Genomic DNA, 13,841 nt, shown 5'->3' with positions numbered 1-13,841 from the left:
AAATAAATATGGCAAAAGCTTGAGACATAACAAAACTACAATCTGTCAAAATATTGGACATGGTTTGTTCAAGTCCAAAGCTAAAATCAACGAAGAATTTCTCAATGTTCATCTTCAATGCCAAAGATCTTTACAGATGGCTTTGAAATCCTGCAGACTCACAGAATGAAACTCCAGCCAAGACCCTGATAAATCCTATAGTCCAACTTCATTTCCAGTGGTAGAAAATGGAGACCAGAGAAGCAGAGCAAGTTGCCCAAGGCCACAACAAAATTGCCTCTAGGGTCTTTGATACAGATTCAGTGACATACACCTTATTTAGAGGACCCTATAGAACAATTTGCTCATGATTCCTTGTAGGCTGACTTGCTAGAATTGTTTGAGCCCTGTTAATTTTGGGGGAGAAAAGCTATTCATTACTTTGTATGTGTGTGTGTGTGTGTGTGTGTGTGTGTGTGTGTGTACACGCACAGTTGATGGGTGGGTGAAAATGCTGCTGCTACTGTGTAGAGGTTAGAAGACAACTTATAGAATCATATCTTGTTTTCACTTCTATGTGGTTTTAGTAATTGAACTCGGGCTTCCAGGCTTACCTGGAAAGCATCTTTACCTACCAAACCATAGTTCTAGACCTCTTAGATGCACTGCCTATATCCCTTTTCTACTTCAAGGTTTGTGCTTTACTTGATCTGGAATAAGGATGGAGATAGTATTTTTTCATATTTTTAGTAATTCTATAGTCAGTAAATACTGAGAACCATTGATTCAGTTTAGCTAATTATATATGTTCCTTATGACAGAACATCTGGGTGGAAATTTAATCTCAGTGCATGTAAAACACAATTTCTATGAAGACACAGCTCATAAGAGAAGCAAGAGGCCTCTCTTGTTGATATAAAGTCTCATTGACAGTCTCTGCTTAGGGCAAAGTAAGTCCTAACTGCCTAGTGGAACAGAGACTGGTGGGGACAGGTATTTTGAGCATGAGTGTTTGATGGATAGATGGATGAGTGGATGGATAGATGAATGATTTGGAAAGCACCTAAGTTGTGAACAGAGGAATTCATTCATCAAGCTGATGGGAAAATTTTCCATGTTTAGTACTCTTTTTGCTTTTATTTCATGAGATGACTCTAAGATGTCCCTTTGAGATGGTCTAGATGTGATTGTTATTTGGAAAAAGAGAAAATCTTTTTAGAGTTGACAAAAATAGGGCATGTCCAATTGGTAGCCAGGTCTCAGAATGGTCATGGTTACATTGTCATTTATTCTCCTAATTGTTATGGTGACTGTGCATCAATGAGTGTATTTTCCATGCTAGTTTTGCCAACTATCTGATCAGAATATGAAGGCCTCTGTTTTCTACCCCTCCCACATGTTCATTTAATACACACACATGGCCTACTGGTTGACGGTGGGATGTGGACAAGGTGCTGTAGATGCAGAGATAACCAAGTTTGATGGTTGCTTGTTCAAATGCACCAGTACTGTTCACTCCTTTAGGTTCATTGACAGACATATAGTAAGGACAAAAATGGTGAGTGTCTCCAAAGTTTTGACAGATGCAAAGCTTTACTTCAAATCTACCCCCTCATAAAGAGCCTGCAATAGTTAACCCATCCTTCAAGAACTAAGCTGGGAACCCATAGAGAAGGTCCTCCTGACCACCCAGAGTTGTTCTTTCTATCATTGGTACAGTAATGCTCTGTTTGTACATGTAGAGGGTGGATGGTCCTTTTCTTATATATCAGCTCCCAGAAAACAACACATTCTTAATATCTGCTTGTTTATCTGTGGAAGTATAGTTTGGCGGCCAGGGTAAAATGTTCTCAAATGTATGTAAGTGGTGGTCTTATTGAAGGTGGTGCTAAATACAGAATGAGATTTTTGCATATACAACTTGAGATTCCATTTTTGGAGATGTAATGAAAGAAATCACAAAGCCAGTAGCACTGTAAGACTTAGTCATTTTAAAGAACATTCGGACAGATAGCTGTGGTATGTGTATGTATGTAAGTACCTATGTGTGTGTATGTGTGTGAGTGTGTGTTTCTTTTTTTCTGAGGTCATGCAGGCAAGGAAAGAGTAATGACTAATTTCAGTGTGTTGGTTTCCAGGGACCAGAGGCTGTGATTGCTATTTTAAATTGTTTACGTTAATTATTGTAATAATGTTGTGTAAATAATTTGTCTTATGTACAAGAAGCTTAGAGAGTATGTTTCCAAGGAATTTCCCGCTAACCAGGAAGAGTTGGAAAAGATTTCCTCAAAAGCTGAAATAAGAAGAAGAATCATTGGTAGCAGGAGGACTCTGACTCAGAGAAAGGAGGACCACAGAGAAACATAGGGATTGCCTGGAGAAGGTAGGGAAAGAGAGAGTTGCACTGAGGTAGACAGGCAAGGCAGAACCTGTTAGATTAAGTGGGCATGAGGCTGTGCAGAGATACCAAGAGGTTGATAGATGGAGCTGCAAACAGGAGTGGAGGCACACACATATTCAAGTCCAGGATGCAGAGACAACACTCTGGGAGAGACTAAGAGGGACAGACAGCAGGACCAGGGTATGTCTTGAGGTTGAGTCATGAGAACAAAGGCAGAGAGTGGACATAAATGTCGGACACATCACGGCTAGGAAGCATTGCCTGTATTTGGTTCATGGGAAAATTTATTGACTAAATGCAGTTTTATTGAAGAGAGATCTTGGCTCTTTGGTGAGGAGAGATTAGGCTAAGATGACTCCTCTCCTCTGAGAGGCTGTCTCAGCAGCTCCTGGGAGGCTGCTCTCTGCAGTTGCTCACAGAGGTAGAGTTGGGGAGACTCCTCTCCCCTGAGAACTCAGAAATCATAGACAGGCCTCCTCGGATTCCTGGGTTTTGTTGCTCAGAAGCCAAGTTGCTGGAACAAAAGGTGTTATTTTTACATTTTAAATTGCTGTGGCAAAGAGCAAGTGCAGCTTGCAGCTCCCTCCTGACTTTGGAGGCTTTCTTTAGACTCCAACCTGCTAGGAATTTTGAGGCTAACCAAGCAGATAGTACAGATAGCAAACGGTGCCTGCAATGTTTCCTGATGACCTGTTCCGGAGATGAATGGTCCCATTTTTGTCCTTGACCGTAAATACAGGTTAGGGATTGCAGGGGGGAAAGGTGTTGGTTGGGGGGGTGGGGAACCTCAGAGACATTTGAGCTCTTTCCATGTACAGACCCAGAGACTGAGACCTTGAGAGGGGCACTCAGCAGAGCCCTTGAACTTTGCCTCTGAAGAAGGAGAATCCCATGCTTTCAGCACTATCTTGACCCACTTTCAGAACTGTGCACTTTATCAAGAAAACAAGGTTATTTAACTTGCATTTCAGTAATGTTAGGAGCATCCTGGGTGCATCACTACAGGATATATGACAACATGGCAAGGACTTATGAAAAGAAGAGTTTACATCATTTCTAGAGAGGACGGCAAAGAGCCAAGGCACACAGAGGCCAGACTAACTCTTCTATAACAACTGACTCACCTGTCTGAGATGACCATTAACCCCTCCAAGCATTTTGACACCATAACTAATTACCGTGTACTAGACTCTACCTCTTAAAGGATCCAGAACCTTTTAACATTACCACACTAAGGACCAAACTTAAAACTGATGACTCTTTGGGGATCCATTCAAACAGTTATGCGGTGCCACTAAAGAAGACTCTCAGACATAGTCATTTGAAAGTCTTTATTCCAGCTAGCAAAGACTGCACTCAGGTATTCAGGACCTAAGTGTCGTGCCTAGCATGTAGAGCAATGGGCTTTTAAAGGCAAACAGCACATCTTGCCATCTTCCTTAGCAGCTTCAAGGAAAGTTTTGCACAAGCAATCAGTTTAACAGGAACTAAGATAAGTTGGCTGGATTATCTTGACCTCAGGTTTCTCGAATAGAGTTGGATAATTTTCCATAGGGCTTCCTATCAGGGATATTAAATTCTGGTTAAATCTAAGATGGCCTCAGCAAGAATAGAAGATAGAAAAACCTCTGCATTGTCTTGCCCTGTCATAGTAGAAACCATTGACAGTGCTGAGAAGCACCAGCAGGTAGTTGAATTCTGAAAACAGGATAAAACCTCCTGCCTTTCCTGCATTACATAACAAGCTGATGTGTGTTTGTCATTTTGATGGAGCTAGTGTGATGGTTTGTCCTCTGGTTCATGGTAGTATATATAATGTTAGAATTAGGAGTTGAGTCTGACCGCTGTTCCTGTTTGGGAGTGAGTAAGCAGGACTGAGTGAGTAGGAAGAAGTGTAAGTATACAGGCCAGTCTCCATGACCATTTATTTCCTTGGATTTGTGTTTGATTTGGAGAGTACCTGTGGTCACAGTATAGGAGTCTGTGTTTTAGTTCTTGACAGAGAAGCTCTTGGACCATGCTGGAAGCATTGCTCAATGAGTTTGAATAAGCTCACACAGTTGGTATTTTAATCACCTCAGGAGTGAGGGAGAAAGTCCCACCCAAAACTATGGGTTCTTGGAAGGGCAGCACTGACAGATGTGGCCAATGGCAGAGTATCATACAGCATGTGATGGGAGACACCATCAATTTATCCATGTTTATGGGACAACTACACGGGGCCTGCTAGTGAACAAGAGTTGTAATATTCAGTGTGAGACAGGTTCTGTAGTATCATAGGGTACAGTCCCCTCTTTAAGTTCCTATAAGATGTGACTGGCTATGCCAGGACCCTTGTTAAGAAGAGGTGCTGTGTAAAGAACAGTAGGAATGGGTCCATTGGAGCACCCTTCCTCCATTTCTCCAGATTTCAAGGCACCACATTACACTTAGCCTTAGTATTTGGCCTGAGACTTGAACCCAGGCTGTCTGACCCTGGAGCCCATGTCCTTCCCATCCTGAACCTCAAAGCTCCTTCCTACCAAAACTTGAGCCGAATCTTGTTATGCCAATGGCTCATTCCTCCTTGTCAGCCACTCTCCCTGCTGTGTATGTGTTTGCACTGCATTGCACCTGGGCATTGTTTAAAGATAGAATTCATTTCTTTCTCAATTTCCATTTGTGTTGTCACATTGTGGTGGTTGAGAGAACCAAAACATTGTGAATTAATTCAGGCATTGTCTAAGAATCAGAGAATGAGACAACTAGTCAATGACAGTGAACGGGACTGAGGCTGGAAAACAGAGATTCATTGAGCTGATGGGAGTTGTGCCCCACTTAATAATTAGGACATGACCAAAAATGCAAATGAGTTGGGCACGTACCCTAGGGGATCTAATACTGCCAGACGATTTCAGGGCTTAAAGCAGGAACCTCCAGGGATTCCTTTAAACAACAAACTTCCTGTATGACCCTACAGTAACCTTCCAAGTGTAGACTTACTAAATTCATCCCATGAAGTCTTTTAGGTCATTGCTGTTGTGGAAAGAAACACAGCATAGCTTTTTGTTAGAACATCAGATGTGACACTGAACAGTGAGAAGTACTATGATGAAGTTTTCAGTGGTAAAATTTGTACTGAATGTCTATGTGCCATGGGGCTGCCCGCAGCTTGGTATTTCTCAAAGCACACATGATTATTGTTTTAAGAGTTTTCCTTATTTTTTTCTGGAACATGTTATGTTCATGTACATGTATATATTGTGGAATGACTAAGTCAGGCTAATTAGTACATTCCTTACATGGCATACTTGTCTGTGGCGAAACATTTGTAGCTATTTTAAAAGGCTGAGAAGATGGATCAGTAGGTAAGTTCTGACTGTTCAAGCATGAGAGCCTGAGTTCAGATGCCCAGCTCTCATGTAAATGCCAGTGCAGTCATGCATGCCTGTGACTGGAGGGTGCAGACAAGGAGGAATCCTGCGGGTCCCTGAGCCATCATTGGTGTTGCCCAAACAATGAGAAATCTTGTTGCAAAAAGATAAGGTGAGGAAACAATGAAGGAAACTACTCTGACTTGAACACATGCCTGCAGAGTGTGGATGCCTGCACAGTTGTGTGAACACACATGTGAATACATATACATACAATCAATGTACTATTATATTATTATTGGCTGTAATTACAGTGGTGTGCATATCATTACAATTACAATGAGATGTCACCTCCAACCTGTTAGATGGTCATCATCTTTGATAAGTGCTGACAGTATTTAGAGAAAGTGAACATCCTGTACATATACTGTTGCTGGGCTGGTAAATTCGTACATTTATTTTGGAAAGCAGTATGGCTATTATACACACAGACACACAGACACAGACACACACACAGACACACACACACACACACACACACACACAATGACTATAAAATTACCATATGACCTAGCATTCCTGCTGTGAGTACAAATTAAAATGGAATGAAACCAGAATGTCAATGAGATATATCTGTGCTCCCATGATCATTGGAGTTATCATTTACAGGAATGAAGACTTAGAAACCACTAAAGTGTCCTAAAGAATAAAGGGAATTCAGAGGACATTATGCTAAGTGAATAAGCCAGGTCTGAGGCAAATACTGCTTTATATGTACAAACTACAGGTCATACTGACAGAGGTAGCTAGTAGAATATTGACCACTAAATAAACTGACAACATGGCTGCTCTATGGTATGGGTAAGGGGAAGGTTTTTAGTGTAGATGTGAAAGAGAACAGACAGAGGTATTTGGAAGAGTCTAGAGAGACAGTCAGACTACACATGGCCAGCAGACTGGACCTGGCTGGGAAAGCATCAGAGCAGAATGATAGAAAGGCGAGAGTGAGAGATGGAGGCAGTGGGGCTAGCAGAAATAGCAGGGTTATAAGGAAAGTGTGTAGCTGGGAGGAGGGACTCCTTGTGACATAGAATAGTTTTAGGAGAGGGGAGGACATGAGAAAACCTAGTGTGAACTCTAAAATGTGTAATATATACTTGTGACACTGAGGGAGCCTGGAGGCCAGCACGCCCTTTTGTATGCTAATAGGAACCACAGATAGCCATTTGTCCTTTCTGCCAGTGGTAAGGGTAATGGCTCCTTCTGTAGAGGGGAACTGGCTTAACAAGTTCCCAAGGAATGATGGTTTTTGTCTAACTGCAAAGATTTAGAGGAATGAGTTTCCTTTGGACTTGACAGTTACCGGTGTGGTATCTGGGAAAACAGAAGACATTAGCCCAAGCCGTACAGTTCAGGTGGACAGGAGAAAAAAAGTCACTTATGGTGATTATGATTATTTACTTATGTATCAGATAGATAGATAGATAGATAGATAGATAGATAGATAGATAGATAGATAGATAGATAGATATTTTGTCTCATTGTATATCTCCCTACCAGAAGAGGTCATTGGATTCTGAGGCTACAGTTATAGATGATTGTGAGCCATATATATATATATATGTGTGTGTGTGTGTGTGTGTGTGTGTGTGTGTGTGTGTGTGTGTGTGTATGTATATGCTAGGAATTAAACTCATGACCTCTAGGAAAGCAGACCATGTTCTTAACCACTGAGTCATCTCTCCAATCTTGATTATTACTATCCTGATGATTAAGAAATAGATGCTAGGGAATTGACTTGTGTAGCATCTGCAAACCAGTTATTGATGGGGTTTAATTATTATTCACTTTAAGGATGCTTTCAAAGATGGACAACAATCATAATAATTTAGCCTACTATGCAGCTTATCTTCCCCAGCCTGTAGCTGATGGATTTATGCACACATCACCTATCACTGTGTCTCCTGTGATATCCCTTGGAGGGAAATTCTTCATTGTAAATCCATAAGCTCTAATTTGTGGGCAGATATGCAGTGGATGGTTCTTTGGGGGCTTTAATTTTAACTTACACTTGCTTTCACAAATTACTGATTTACAAAGATAAAACTCATTACAGTGGGTTGACACAGCCTCTGGGTCCCAGGACATCATCCAGTTGTCTGCAGAACCTGTGAATGTGAGCTTCTTTGACTAGACAGTTTTTGCATGGATGCCTGGAGAGAAGACCTTGTGAGGACATCTAGGGTTTGTAATGGTGCTGTGGCAAGAGGGTGAGCATGTAATGTCTCCAGAAACTGGATGATCTGAGAGAGAATCTTACCTGGAAATCTTAAAGCCAACCTTCCCAGCCAGCCTTGATTTCAGACTTCTGGTCTCCAGGGTTGTCACAGGATAGATTTCTATTTCACACATTAAGTCTGTGCTCATCTGTTCCAGAAACTTCAGGCAACTACCATATCTGGGAGTCCCAAGACTATGGTAGGTCAGGGATGTGGTCAGTCTAGGTCTCCAAAGCTCTGGATTTTGGGTCCATTCTTCCACAAATGGCATCTGGATTGTTTTCCTTTCTGCACTTCTCTTTTCTTACCTGTAAAGCTTGAGGGATGGGTTGGAACCTGGAGTCCAAGAGCTATGGAGTTGGGAATTATGGAGCAGTTGCACTATTCAGAGATGGGCAGGGTCTCTAAGCCATTGGGATGGAGGGAGGAAGATGTGGAGGCCCAGGGGATATGACTTTTGTCTTGAATGTGCCGACGAAGCAGAGTAAAGAGTGTCGGAGCCTTTGGAAAGCAGAGCTAATTCTGTACCCTCTCGCTTCATCATCCCTGGGGACAGCTGTGTGGGGGTGTACAGCCTGCTTACAGGAAGGAGCTCAATCTAGTGAGTTCCAGCCATTTGATCCAGTGTGAAAGAGGGAGCTTTTCAAGTGGGGCCATTTGGCTGCAAATGACAGGGTGCATTCAGGACAGTTACGCAGGTTCCTCCCTCCACCCCTCGAAATAATTCTTTTGACCTAGTTCTTGTCACTCTCAAAGAGTGTATGTTTAGCTGAGACAAAGCACACTATGGTTTCCCATACCCCCCAGCCACCTTTCGAGTTACTTGTCTGCTGGGTCTCATGGGCTCCTGGCTGGACTATACCTAAAACCAGAGTGGGTCAGTGCACTATAGACCAGGAATGTTTGGGAATAAGACTTGACTATGACACTTGTATCTAGGGCATGTTGGACTCATTAATGACTTATCTGAACCCCAGCCTATTCAGCTTCGCAAGAAGATAAAAAAGTTCCTTCCTTCTCAAGGGATTGGTGTTTTTTATATTTTGCCACATTCCTAGGATGTCAAAGCTGTAATAACCTCAGGCTACTGCTGAAGACTTGTTACCACTGTATTTCTGTTTGACTTCAGGCCCCAGGATGAGGGACTGAGGTGCATATTTTATACACCAAAGCAGACCTGACCTCTAGGTTCTCCCAGCATCCCTCAGTCCCTTCCTGGCCTACTCTGCCCCTAACTTTGAACTATCCAGCCCAGGGGTTCCTCCAGAGACGTTCCTAATATTATCGAGACATATTGGTCTCCCTCACTCCCTCCTTCTCTCTAATCTATTCCACTCGCTGCATGCACTTTTTCTCTCTTCCCCCTCTCCTCTCTCTCCCATCCCATGGTGACTTCCCTGGCCTCCTGCTGAAGAACAGCATCCCAATAAACCTGCATTTAATATAATCTCATCTGGCTGGAATTGGCTCGTTTTAATTTCTAGAACCATCCTAGGAAGATGGAATGCCTGGAGCAGGAGTCAAGCTGTAGTGAGCCTGTACTCCACCACTCTTCCTGGGGTCCTTTCTCCACTGGGGTCTCAGTGGGCAGCAGTGAGGACCATCATTTAGTACTGAACCCAGCTTTGCCCACTCTGAGTTCCAGGTGGAGAAAGGAGAGCTGAGGAGGGATTCCGTTCCATGTATTTGATCTGACCTTTGCGCAGGAACATGTGATTCTAGAAGTTCCAGAAGGTGAGAGGAACTGGGGCACTTGCCATGGTGAGAGAAGCATAGAAAGTGAGTCCAGAAGAGCAACGGCAAGTGGAAGCTCTGAGGGAGATGCACATAGAAAGAACGTGCTTTACAGTGTAGCCAGGCTTCACACGTGGAGAGCATCCATTCCTGGGCATGTTCTGCTAGGTTAGACGCTGAAAGTTCTAAGGAGACAGGAGCTGGGTAAAGGCAGCGTGTCTGAGTGATGGCTACAGATTTCCTCTCCCAGATACTTGTATCAGAGACACATGGCCAGTTACCCTGTTGAAACAGGCCTATATACAAAAAAGGACATCCTTATACAAAACAGATTCTTTGCATGATTCTGCATTAAGGAACGGTCTAGTGTCTTGAGGGTGGTATTTTTCCTGCCCTAGTCCTGATTACTGAGAGATTTGTCTCACTGTGCGGTTTCAAAAACATTCCCTTTTGTCTTAGCTGCTTGTTTGTCACTGTAGAGAGTGACGTAGGAAAAGTCTCATAGTTAAAGATTATAGTCAGTCATTGTAAGGGTGTTCCAGTGGCAGGAGTTTGAAGTAATTGCTTACGTTGCATCCACATCCAAGAAACGATAATGAACGCTGGGGCTCAGCTCATCTTCTCCTCCCAATTCAGTACAGAATAGCAGAGTTTGAGGGTCTGCCCACCTCAATTAACTTATTCAATACGGTCCTCTCGGAATGCCCAGATACTGGCCTAATCTAAATAAACCCTCACAGGTGTACCTGGAGTGTCGTTTCCTAGGTGATTTCAGATTTTGTTAGGCTGAGCATTACACGTTGGCTGTAGGCAGAATCAACCAAACCAAAATGGAAATCATCCTTCTCTCTTTTCTATCTATCAAGGTCCTGTTCCAGGCCAGCCCCATTCTCTGTCCTGCCTCACCGTAGGTAATCAGTGCCATTGGGGAATAGGTAACCTCTCTTGTTTCAGTGGTTCTTCAGTGTGTGTATATCCTATCTCTGGGCTCTTTCTGTGGATTTGAAGTGTTCATAAATGTATCCTGCAACTCATGTCCCCTTGCCTTTTATCACCTGCCCTTCTGTTATCAAAGAGCGTGTCCCATTTCTTGACACACTGTTTTCTTGAGACTTCTTATCAAGTGATTTGTGACTAAACTGGAAATTTCATTTCTTTGGAGTTTTTCTTGGCTGAGGAAAATTACCCCTTTATGGAGGGCTTTGATGTGTCACATGTGTGAATATATTTCGTCTTCAAATATCTAAAAATATATTAACACTTCTAGCTACAGATAAATGGAGCATAAGATCACACACACACACACACACACACACACACACACACACACAGTTGGAAAAGTTGCAAGATGTAGCCCACAGTCCTTCACAGACCATGAGTGCTTAAGCCTTTTAAACATCCCCCTCTGCCCACTACCTCTCCTCTGGCCTACCATTTGTGTATTCCACAAACCTTGCCTTCTTGTTTATGTTTTAATAGCATCCTAGGCTCTATGACTGAAATTTATGTTTTTTCCTGGTGGCCAGTTCAACTAGCATGTCAGAGCATCTGGTAAGAGCTAGTGTAGGGGTCTGAGGTGACACATGTACAGGGCACAGTCCTTGCCCAGGAGAAATGAAGGTGTGTTCCATGCTGTGATGCCAGGCATCCAAAGTCTCAGCTGAAAAGCTGGCACTGTCCCAGCAGTCTTAGCAGATGCAAGCATATTACAGGTACAGAAACACAGTGCTGCTGGGTACAGCTTATCAGCACATCTTGGACACATAGAGACTCTCAGCCAATTAGCTGTTTGTCCACACAGAAGGCAGTTCTCTAAACAAGTGTGCCTGTCTGGAAGATCTTCTCTATGAAGACCTTTGTGACCATAGTGACCTCTGGGTGTACCACTGGCTCGATTTCACCTTTCTCTAAGAACACAGCTTACATATGTCTCTGTGTCAGCAAGATATATCAAGTGCTGGCGGTTAATGCTTCTGGCTTCACAGAAAGGTTAGGCTACAGGTGCCCTGGGTTGCTCATCTAGCTATGGCAGCCAATAGGATCCACAGACTCCATCCTTCATGTCTGGAAAACGGTGGTGATCGATGCATTCGGAGATGCAATAGGATTTGCCTAGCCAAATGCGTGTCCCCTTGAGTGGGTTCTATCTAGGAACTGAATGTTTATATCTCCCCAGCATTGCTGAGTTGAAATCTTAGTCCCTAGTGGAAGGAGACAGAAGTAGACCTGTAGGGGGTCTTGAACATGAGGCCTTGCCAATAGGTTATTTTGTTAGAAGCAGTAACCCCAGAGAGAAGCCCCTCAGCAGAACCCAGACATGCTTGCAGCTGATCCCAGGCTCCCAGTGACCAGAACTATGGACAGTGAACTTCTTTCCTTTCTAGGACATCTGAGAAGCAGCAGAGTGAGAGAGGAGAGGCTTATTTTGGCCCGTAGCTTGAGGGAATATTGTCCATCATGATGAAGCAGACTTTGCAGTCAGAGTGGCTGTGACTGTGACAGTTGGGTGGTGATGTGGCTAGCGACTTCACATCAGCAGCCAAAAAGTAGAGAAATCTAAGTGCGGTGAGGTATAAACATCAAGGCCTACCCTTTAGTGACCTACTTGCCCCAGTTGAGCTTCACTTCCCTCTGTATCCACAATCTACCAAAACAGAGTGGCGAATCGGGACCAAGTATTCAAACAAATGAACCGGTGGGAGACATTTCATATCCAAACCATAACCTGAGCCCCTAGACTGTGATGCTTTGTTTTAGCAGCTCCCGGTCTGTTTTCTGTTTCTATAGCAAATTGCCCGAGGCCATGCAGTTTGTAAAAGTAGAAGGTTATTTAACATACTGTTCTAGAGCTGAGACTTCAAAAAAGTCTGTTGCCCCTGCAAAGGGCGTCACAATGGGACAAGTACTCTGGCTCATGAGGCCTCGTCCTAATTAAATTACTAATCCTAACTACTACCCCAGACCCATTTCCAAATATTATTACACATTAATTTAGGGATGAAAATTTTAGCATAAGGACTTTGGTGGGATGCAGTCAACCCATGGAGACGTAGAAATGTGACATAGCCAAACCTTATAACAAGGTAAGGTTTCCATTATCCTTTTCCATGGAGTCAATAGAAATGTGACCAAGCCAAACCTTATAACAAAATAGGCAAGGCTTCATTACTGGGACTGTAGCTTGATAGCAGAGAGGTACCAAGACTGATGAATGAGGAGACCTGGCTTGCCTTTGACAAAGGAAGGGCCATATTTTATGGTGACTTGGTTGAGAGGGCCAATGTGGTAACTTTCAACAGGTCATGGGTACAATTTTGAAATATGTTTTCTTTTCTGTGCCCACCATCCTTGGCTGTGAACTCACAGACAGTTGACTTAACTCAGGAGCTGTCTTGAATAAATAACACAGTTTAGACTTTAGGCATAGAGTGGATGAAAGCTCACAAGGATGGGACAGAAGAAACATGAATTGCAATAGGCAGTTGGCCAAGTTCACTCTGTATTATCATTATGAATAAAACACCTTTCAAATAATCAGTGGGTCACTATATAAAACTGAGTAGAGCCAGGTCTTCAGGCCAAGGCAAGTGAGGGACAGCCACACATGAGTGAAGGCAGAGATGCCAAGTTTTAGATCCTGTTTTTTGTCATGCATTGGCTGTCTGCAGGCCTGCGTGAAGAGTTGGGATTTTCAGCAAAATCAGCAGTTAGGTTTCAGAGAAATAGCCCAGGCAAATGTTATCATAACCCACATGTCAGAACTGTTATCTACAGGAGAGCTAGTGGGAAACTAATGATATATTGCTTAGCTGAGACCTCTCAAAATAGTGATTTTTTAAAATCAACTAAGTGCAAGAGGTGTGATTTTGCCGACAAACTGTCAGACATTTTAGCTGAATCTGGGGGCTTACCAAGGACATTTTACAGAAATGTTTCTCCTCAGTGACAATCGCAGAGCCCAAACTGCTGGAGATGTGAACCATTTACTCCAAAATGACAGCTGTTTGTTTGTATTCTTTGAAGAGGGTAGCATGTTTGGAGGAACACAGAATTCCTACTTAATCGGGCTGAGCCGACACACTAGTCTCTTCACTT

The 13,841-nt window shown here is 43.1% G+C and overlaps 1 protein-coding gene across 2 annotated transcripts in view; it reads left to right on the top strand.

Moving 5' to 3' along the window:
* Kcnq3 (potassium voltage-gated channel, subfamily Q, member 3) overlaps window positions 1–13,841 on the top strand; it is a 300,263-nt gene that overhangs the window by 28,243 nt on the left and 258,179 nt on the right. The window lies entirely within an intron of this gene.

Source organism: Mus musculus, chromosome 15 (genome assembly GCF_000001635.26).
Source record: "Mus musculus strain C57BL/6J chromosome 15, GRCm38.p6 C57BL/6J".
Taxonomy (NCBI): domain Eukaryota; kingdom Metazoa; phylum Chordata; class Mammalia; order Rodentia; family Muridae; genus Mus; species Mus musculus.
This window is presented reverse-complemented; position numbering and strand designations above follow the sequence as displayed.